At 41.0% G+C, this 6,320-nt stretch overlaps 1 non-coding gene across 1 annotated transcript; it reads right to left on the reverse strand.

Annotated features, from left to right (window-relative positions):
• Positions 1-365: 365 nt before the first annotated feature.
• trnal-uaa (transfer RNA leucine (anticodon UAA)) lies at positions 366-447 on the reverse strand. The gene has a single exon. It is a non-coding gene; the product is annotated as a tRNA-Leu (tRNA).
• Between the last annotated feature and the right edge of the window lie 5,873 nt (positions 448-6,320).

Raw genomic sequence — 6,320 nt, forward strand, 5'->3', positions numbered from 1 at the left:
CTTTCTCTCAATTTTCATAAAAATAGACATCAGGGAACGTTGTGATTAACGTAGAAACTTCACAACAAAATTCAGCAAAGTGTGCGGAAATATAATTTACCTCTCTTTAACTCATTCCTGAGCTCTCTGTGTCTTTACAGAGTAAGTGCACTGTGAAGCCAATATGTTAGAATTTCCAGAGCTGAGGAATATCTACATAAGAATATGGCAAATATTTGTAGATGCACACTGAGTATTTAAAGTATTGTTTTTATTCGAAAGTGACTCCGGAGCCTCATAGAATCCGATTGCTAAAACAAGGCATTCAACCCATCATATGCACACCAAATTTCTGCAGGGTATCATACCGTGCAGAAAAATCAAGCTGGTAGCAGTGGGATTCGAACCCACGTCTCTGAAAAGACTGAAACTTAAATCCAGCGCCTTAAACCGCTCGGCCATGCTACCACTGTAGCCACGCAGCAGCATATTTGGTTTTGTAAATGCTGACTGCCCCGAGCTGCTTGAAGATCATTGGCTAGTACTTCATGTATAAAAGCACGTATACTCTTCAGACTGATCGCTGGTTTTGTGGTACGGAAGCTGCCACTGTCACGACATTGTTCTGAACAATAATCGATTTTCTGCATTACATTCTGACCCCATGCGTTCGATTTGTCTTGATTCTGCTCCGAACACTTTCACCCTCAGACACATTTTAACAGCCAGTTGAGCCCGCAGGAGACTCCAGGTCCACAGAAGTGGGGAGAGTAACACAGATCCAGAAATGGTGTGTCGAAGAAAATCTATCATTTAACTATTTGTGCTCTCGGGTAATTTTATATTTTTCTGGTCAACTTTAATGATGTATTCACTGTGGAAGCGATTGCATTTAGTCAGTGATGTATCATTTGGGATACCTAGCCTTGTAAATAAAATAGTTTCCATGCTGAAGGTCTTGAGCTGCTGCACTAACACTCTTATTTATGCTGTGACACAGTCTATTTCTAGAAATCAGTTGAAAAATATGCTGAAATATCCCTTCACTATTCTCATAAAACAGGTTCCACAAGGAGATGAGCTATAAAAGGCCGATAAAAATGGACTGAGTCTCACGTGATTTTATGAATGGACACATCTCCTGTGTAAATCAGATCTATAATTTTCAAAGAGAGAATCTAGTCCTTTCTCCACGACACTCAGTTGCACTTCCATGCTGTCCAGAAACTCCAGGCGTTTTCATTGATCCAACGTTATACTGAATTAATAATATTAACTTTTGGTTTTCACATGTTGTTAAGCGGTTCATGCATTCTATAGCACTTAATTCACCAGCTAACTGCCTGATGTCTGGCCTCTTAATCCAAGGTATTCATTTGCCTGGATGAGTGCATGTTCAGTAACACGCGAGAAGGTCAAAACCAAAACCAAGGAGCATCTGTTGTAGGCAGAAATGTCAAGAGGAGTCGTTAGCCCCGTTTTCCTTCACTCCTTCGGTATTCTACTACCACGTATGTTAGAGGCCAGAAACTATCCCAAAGCTGTTGTATTGGGGTGCGGTTTTCCTCTTACTTGGGGGCCAGTATAGCCAATAATGCTCTGGGGTCCCCAGTGAAATACAGCATTTTAGTTCCATCCGCGTTACAGTAGTTGCTGCAACAAATTTGTTAGACAAATTCCCCTAATGTGAACATTCATACCAAAAAAAAAATGCAGTCAATAATGGAAATCTCTATAAACAGCCCCAGGCGCAACCAAATTGAAATTATACCTGCCAGATAACTCCCCAACAGCGCTTGGGGCCTACAAAGCTTCTGACAGCCTTAATACTCTCCAGCTGCATTGCATTATTTACCAATAAATTAAATTGCCGTTTCTCACAAAGAACTCTTCCAGCTTTTGTACAAATTTGAGAATGGCTAATTGGGAAGGATATTAATTTCAATCAATTGTTATCAAGTTTTTTTTTTCAAATAAACTTTAATATAAAGTTCCGGTTGAATTGAGAAGAGCCCCTCTCTCTCTGTGTCTTCAGGCTGAGATCAAACAACAACCACTCTCAAACGCAACTGTAGTTTACGACCTCTGCTACGTACAGTCATAGGGTCATAGAATTCTTTTTGTGTGGAAGCAGGTCATTGGGCCCAATCAGTCCACATCAGCCCTCCGAAGACTATCGCACCGAGTCCCATTCCCCTGCAATCTTATCCTATATTTACCTCTGATTAATGAACCTAAACCTATGCATCCCTGAAAACTATTGACAATTTTGCATGGCCATTCGACCTGAGCTGCTCTTCTTGGGATTGCTATGGAGTCTGTTCAATATCGCAAAGTCCTACTTTTTTCCCTTTAAAGAATGGAAACCTTTTTCTGATAACATGTGCAATAGTTCACTGAAATAAGTTATCTCCACAATTAGATTATGGATTGTTGGGTGCGTAACAAGACCAGATCTAGCCCTTCTATTTTTATCACAACTTGTCTCTGTAGCTTCACCCTGTTCTGTGCTGTTTGCTATATACTAATTGAAAAGTGTTACATTTGTTGTAAATTTCTGTTCAACTTTTGGCATGGAAACTTCAGTATCCAAATGATTTTCCTGTGACAGGTGGTGGATGACAAGTAGTTTGAATATGTTGCTTATTTCTTTTCAGGAATTGACTGTAGCTGATTAAAATATGACATGACCGTGACTGCACACAATTACATCGGATATTTTTCACAAACACATACTTGTTTGAAAATCTTAAACTTTTACCCATAATCCTAGTTTACATTGTGCTAATTGTCCACATACATGTTGATCGTGATCTTGTACCATTTTCTTCCTTCAGTGCATCACTGAATCATACATTAGATTTTGCAAGTGAGGTAAAACATTGCTTGCAGCAGCAACACTTACATTAACATATCTATCTGAAAGTCTTGGAATGTTTCATTACATTTGAGAACTCATTAATTTTACTGTATGAACAGTCCTTTCTGCAAGATTAGGGGACTGATAAGACATAACGAGGAAATTGCGTTGCCTGAATATCTTGTAGAGGGTATTAGTACACTGTGAACTGTCTAACATGAAACACACTGAATACAGTAGTCAATGTGAGAACAACCCATGCACAAGTCCGATCTGATTTCTAACAAAGGGGAGAATTGAGTGAAATATTCATCAGAAGGAAATCTTGTCCACGGATACAGAAATCATCAGTAATAATCTTGTCCCACATCACGGAATGCATCTCGTATGGAATGAGAAGTTCTCTCAATTTATAAGATCAATGGAAGTGACACGTTTCATATGATTTGATTTTTTTATATTTTTATTTATGTCATGTTAATTTATGAATTCATACACCAATTGTTTTCTTCTGCATGTCTGTGATCTGTCCGTATATGGTGGGGTAAATCTTGACAAGAGCTTGGAGATTTTACACATGTTTACTTTGGAGATGCCATTCCAATCAAATCCTTATTTCTCCTTCTTTCCCTGTCAGAAAGCGTTTCAAATCATGTTTGAAACGTTCAGATATGACCTTCTCTTTTTGATAGTCATAGAGATGTACAGCACGGAAATTGACACTTCGGACCATCTCGTCCATGCCGACCAGATATCTCAACCTAACCTAATTCCGTTTGCCAGCACTTGGCCCAGATCCCTATTCACATACCCATCCAGATGCCTTTTAAATGTTGCAATTATACGTGCCTCCACCACTTCCTCTAGCAGCTCATTACATACACGCACCACCCCCTCTGTGAATAATGTTACCCCTTCAGCCCCTTTTATATCTTTACCCTCTCAATCTAGAACGATGCCATCTAGTTCCGGACTTCTCCCAACACAGGGAAATTAATTTGTCTGCTTATCCTATCCATGACACTCATGATTTTATAAGGCTCTATGAGGACATCCCTCAGCATTCGATTCTCCAGAGATACCAGCCCCAACCTTTCAGCCTCCCCCTATAGCTCTAACTCTCCAACACTTGTATATATTTATAATCGACTTATAAATCTTTTCTGAACCCTTACAAGTTTCACAAGATCCTTCAGATAGGAAGGAGACCAGAATTGCACGCAATATACCAAAAATGGCCCATCCGACATCCTGTCCAGCAGCGACATGACCTCTCACTTCCTATACTCAGTGCCCTGACCCATTAAGGAAAGCATACCAAACGGCATCTTCACTCTCCTACTTTCAACTCTACAATCAAAGAGCTCTGAACCTGCACTTCATGGTCTCTTTGTTCAGCAACACTCCCTAGGAACTTACCATTAAGTGTAGAAGTCCTGCTAAGATTTGCTTTCTCAAAATGTAGCATCTCACATTTCTCGAAGTTAACTCCATCTGCCCTCTTCATTCCATTGGCCCATCTGATCAAAATCACGTTGCAATCTGACGTAACCTTCTTCGCTATCCACTGCACTCCCACTATCTGCAAACTTAGTAACTATAGCTCCTGTTTCAATTTCGAAATCATTTACCTCAATGACGAAATGTATTGGACCCAGCAGGCGGGTCTTGTGGCACACCACTGATCATAGGCCTTCAGTTCAAAAAACAACTCTCCACCACCACCATCTTTCTTTATCTTCCAGCCAGTCCTGTACTAAATGGCTAGTTCTCCCTGCATTCTATGAGATTTAACTTTGCTGACCAGTGTCCTGTGGGAAACCTTGTCGAATGCCTCATTTAAGTCCAGAGAGATCGCGTCCACCGCTCTGCCCTCATCGATCCTTTTCATTACGTCTTCAAAAAAACTCAATCATATTTGTGAGACATGATTTCCCAAGGACAAAGCAATGTTGATTATCCCAAATAAGTCCTTGCCTTTCCAATATGTGTAAATCCTGTCCCTCAGGGCTCCCTCCAACAATTTGCCCACCAGCGATGTAAGGATATCTGGTTTGTAGTTCTCTGGCTTGTCCTTACCATCTTTCAAAAATGGCGCCACGTTCGCTCACTGCCAGTCTTCGGGCACCTCACCTGTTGGCATCGATAATGCAAATATCTCAGCAAGGGGCACAGTAATCACTTCCGCAGCTTCCCACAGAGCTCTGGTGTACACCTAATCAGGTCCTGGGGATTTGTTCAACTTTATGCGTTTCAAAATATCCAGCAGTTCGTCCTCTGTAATATGGACATTTTCATGATGTCGCCATCTATTCGGCCACATTCTATATCGTCCATATCCTTCTCCACAATAAACATGGATGCAAATAGTCGTTTACTATCTTTCCAATATCCTTCAGCTCCACACTAAGGCTGCCTTGCTGATTTTTGTGTTGCCCAGTTCGGTCCATAGTTACACTATCTTCATTAATGTATTGATAAAAACCTTCTGCATTCTCCTCAACGCTATTTGACAAACCGATCTTATGTCCCCTTTTTGCCATTCTGATTTCCCTCTCAAGTGTACTCCTGCTGCCTTTGTACTCTTTCATGGATTCACTCGATCGCTACTGTCTGTATGTGATGCCTGCTTCCTTATTTTTCTTCACTAAACCCTCAATGTCTCTAGTCACCCAGCATCCCCGACACCTACCAGCCTTTTCTTTCAACTAAACAGGAATATACTGTTTTTGGACTCCCGTTTTCACATTTCTGAAGACTTCCCATTTTCCAGCCATCCCAGTACCTGTGACCCAATCAGCTTTTTAAGTTCTTGCTTAATGCCGACAAAATTAGCCTTCCTCCAAATTACAATTTCAACTGTTTGATCTGGTTGATCCTTTTCTATTACTGTTTTAAAACTAACAGAGCTATGGTCGCTGATCCCAAAGTGTACCCCCACTGACAACTCAGTCAATTGCCCTGCCTTATTTCCCAAGAGGAGGTCAAGTTCTGCACTTTCTCTGGTAGGTGCATTCACATACTGCCTCAGAACATTTTGTTAGATGAGATTACTTACAGTGTGGAAACAGGCCCTCCGGCCAACAAGTCCACACCGACCCGCCAAAGCGCAACCCACCCAGACCCATTCCCCTAAATTTACCCCTTCACCTAACAAAATGGGTAATTTAGCATGGCCAATTCACCTAACCTGCACATTTTTGGACTGTGGGAGGAATCCGGAGCACCCAGAGGAAACCCACACAGACACGGGGAGAATGTGCAAACTCCACACAGTCACTCACCTGTCTCCATTTAAACTCTGAACACTATGGCAGTTCCAGTCTATGTTTGGACAGTTCAAATTCCCTTTAATAACCACCCTATTAATCTTGCAGATAACTGAAATATTGTTACACATTTGTTTCTCAGTTTCCTGCTGATTAGTATGCGGCCTATAATACAATCCCAACAAGATGATCATTCCCTTCTTATTTCTCAG

Source organism: Chiloscyllium plagiosum, unplaced genomic scaffold (genome assembly GCF_037043375.1).
Source record: "Chiloscyllium plagiosum isolate Xiang-an unplaced genomic scaffold, Cpla_swu_hap1 HiC_scaffold_41, whole genome shotgun sequence".
NCBI lineage: Eukaryota > Metazoa > Chordata > Chondrichthyes > Orectolobiformes > Hemiscylliidae > Chiloscyllium > Chiloscyllium plagiosum.